The sequence below is a fragment of the Euphorbia lathyris genome, chromosome 7, assembly GCF_963576675.1.
Source record: "Euphorbia lathyris chromosome 7, ddEupLath1.1, whole genome shotgun sequence".
Taxonomy (NCBI): Eukaryota; Viridiplantae; Streptophyta; class Magnoliopsida; order Malpighiales; family Euphorbiaceae; genus Euphorbia; species Euphorbia lathyris.
Window position 1 is genome coordinate 88,576,779 of NC_088916.1, and position 3,607 is coordinate 88,580,385.

General features: G+C 31.2%; 1 long non-coding RNA gene across 1 annotated transcript; it reads right to left on the reverse strand.

Annotated features, from left to right (window-relative positions):
* Positions 1-815: 815 nt before the first annotated feature.
* On the reverse strand, positions 816-2,904 carry LOC136235398 (uncharacterized). The gene is made up of 3 exons (XR_010691789.1): positions 2,766-2,904; positions 2,625-2,672; positions 816-969 (listed from the first exon to the last, which is right to left on the reverse strand). It is a non-coding gene; the product is annotated as an uncharacterized lncRNA (long non-coding RNA).
* Positions 2,905-3,607: the final 703 nt, after the last annotated feature.

Consider the following 3,607-nt stretch of genomic DNA (forward strand, 5'->3'; position numbering starts at 1 on the left):
AGTACTTAATTGAGAAAAATAATGGATTAAACAAATTAAAATCACATGATATTGCATACTATGTTTGTGCTCGGTTTTTGAAACGATATTGCAATTAAAAAATTTATTAAAATTTATTAATTATAAGATTAAGTAGATTGATTTGTCTGAAACTAAATCTAAAAATAAGTTTTCTTTGGTGCTGTCAGTATCCCATTGTTTCTAGAAGAACAGTTTGATTGAGTCCAACCCGTGGAAATCTAGAGTTAAGATAGAGTGGAGTTAGTGGCAGGAAAAAAACATATCTTATCCCTAATTTTCTTTAATCTGGCGACGAAGTTATAGGGAAGCTTAAACTACTCTTAGTTGGCTAATAATGGAATTCGAGGGCAAACTCCAAATATGAGAAACTCCAAATAATCATTTGGAATTGGAAATTGAACATCACTGGATGCACATGTCTAGAACAACATATTCATTTACTAATTTAGAACAAAATTAGTTTCATTGCATCAAACTCTAACTTTAAACACAAAAACCATTCCACTAATATATCAAAGCATTGAGCAATGCTTACATAATCTCGTCTCCAACTTGTAGAGTTTGATAAATTTCCGACGAGGAAAATGAACTACTTATGAAGAAACCAAGCTCAACTCGGTAGGAACACTTCCTCAAAAATGTAAGGAGGACCATAGAGTGATGGTCATGAACCCATACAAAAGCATCTTCAAGATTAATAACCTTCATAACCCTATGTGCAAAAATTTTATTAGCAGAAACATATGCTTGCCACAACAACTTGTCAAAGCCATCACTCTTGTCAAGGCACATAGTGATTGGACATTAAAGCTGGATGACCACCATTTCTTCTTGCAGCAACCAGATGATGGAGCATCTGAATCTCCATTGCTGCGTCCATCTTTTTTAGAAAAAAAATCTTTGAGCAATCATCGCCATCTGAATCTCCTTGCTTTGGATTTCTACTAACTACAGACAGGATGCAAAAATAAGGATCACGATCTAAAAGCAGGATGCGGTTTTAATTATAATAAAACAAATGGATAATCTAAGACATCCACATAAAGGCATTTGCTTTTAAAAAATGCCCTCGATCGAAATAGATTTCATCATGTACGGGAACATATCAACTTCAACCGACATCAGTCTCAAACTTTTTCAAATTAAGCAAAAAAGGTCTCCAGTTTATGGCTATAACATGTAGATCTAAGACGAAACAACCATAAAAACAGAATTAATTTCTTCATCTGTTTTCTAATAAATAAATTAATTATTATCTTCATCTTGTCTCAATGGAATCTAAAATATTCTAACAAGAATTCTTTTCTCTTTCTCTGATGAATCACTCATTATTGCGCATAAGTTTTCCTAAATCGGAATTAATTAAGCATCTAAAAAGCCAGTAAACGTAAGAATTGAATTCCTAACATGGCTCAAATCATCCTTCCATTTCCTGTACGACGGAGACATTTTTCTTTTCCTGCAAGTTACATTTTTATATACTATGTTGAACTCTTATTCCTTAGCATTTCAGCATTTCGTTTCAAATTCAGTTTCGGTGCAACATAGCACATATATAATCCTCAAAAATGCTCATCTCATAATTCGCTCTCTTTACTTGGAAACAATGGAAATAGATTAAGATGTTCAATGGATTTAAATTCATTCGGTGTTGATCAAACATTTAAAATACCCATATAATATAGTCATTACAAATGCAATGAATTACTACCAGAAAATACCAAACAAGAATACAGGAGAAGCATAAAAAGTACATGAGTTGAATCAATCTGCCTAAAAGTATGCAACTGAATTGAAGCAAAACAATAATACCATTTCAGAAAATCAGACGCCAACAACTTTGTGATAATTTGTTACAAACAACAAATTAGTATTTTGAGAGAAATATCTAGCATTGCCAAACTAAAATGAACAATTGCTAATGTTTTACTAAATGAACAAACACGATTTGGACTCTGCAATTTTCTCCATTGCAAATTAAGCTAAAAATGGTTACTCCCAAAGCCGCAATCTCAACTAGTTGGAAATGAATGAAATTATAACAAAGATAATTGTCTGATGAAATTTAGATAATATTCAGATCAAACATCACCAGCATAGTCTCATCACAACAAATAACAAACAATCTTGATTTGTATCAAAAAATTATCATAACAAAAAAAGCATAAACAAACATATGGTTTCAATTTCAAGTAATCATATCATCCAGACACATCAGATAGCTAGGTTATATAGAAAAACACACCAGAGAGCAACATCTAATAACAAAAATTAGCATATCCAGTTTAAAACAAACATATAGGGTTTCAAATAATCATATCATATCATCATAGAACACATCAGACAGCTTATGTAAGCCACTCATAAGCAAACACATTTAACAATAGATCTATTGAAATCACAATTACAATCCTCAAATTCTCACCTTTTGGCATAATCATTTTAAAAAAACCACTATAGTAAACAAGTAATTAAAGAAAGATTAATAATGATACACCATTTGTAAACACATATAATAAGATAGGGTAGCGGCAAAACTCATTATATCTTCATAATTGCCATTAAAACATAAAACCCAACAAAGAAAAAGTGCAAAGATTTACCATAAACAATTGTAAGCAGTAATTTGATTTGTTAAGCAAGATAGTTTCCTGCAAAAAAAAAAGATAGGATCAAAATACATATGGATTAGTGAGCAACAAAAAAACAAAAATACATAAAGAAGTTACAATTGCTCAATTCACCTGTAAACAAACACAACCCTTTTTTGCTAATAATATTTTAGCAGATAAAGTTATGGAGGTTATTAATCCGGAAGATGATTTTGTAGGGTTAATAACCATCACTTGATGCTCCTCCCTTATTTCTTGAGGAAGGGTTTCTACCGAATTAAGCTTGATTCTCATTGGAAATTTACCCGACGAACGAGCAGTTAGAGATGAGATCTTAAAACCATCACTAGAAGAAAAATGAGTATTAATGAGAAAAAAATAATGAGAATAAAAAAAATTCTCATTAAAAACATAAATTTAATAACTTTAATGAGAATAAATGTGCAGTTCGAGCCTTTTGACAGCTGTCTCGGACTCTGCTATTTATTGAAGATAATTTGACTTCTCAATATGTTTCCTTGGGTGTACTAAGAATGTCGAAATGAGAGTGGAACTTTAGGGGACATTCTGATGTTACCAAGAATTGTTGAAATGGTAGAAAACTGACTTCTATATATAGCATTTTATTTGTACTTCCCCTGATATGATTTTATGTGCTTCTGAGAGTTAGTTTACTAAATTGCATTATTTAATTCTTTCTCATATGGTAATGACTGTTGAATGATGGAAATTTGGCTCAAATGACTATTAGAATTCACCTCAATTTGCTACATTTTGCTATTTATTGAAGATAATTTGACATCTGATTTTAAAGCAGAATATAACCAAATCGGAAATTCAAAACTTCAGGATGCTCATAAATATCACATGTTGCAATTATTGAGTTTGTATTGTGATCATGTCGTGTCAATTTCGAATTAGTGTCAAAATGATTAAACCGTAGTCCAACCCAAAAAATTTCATATCAATCTCGT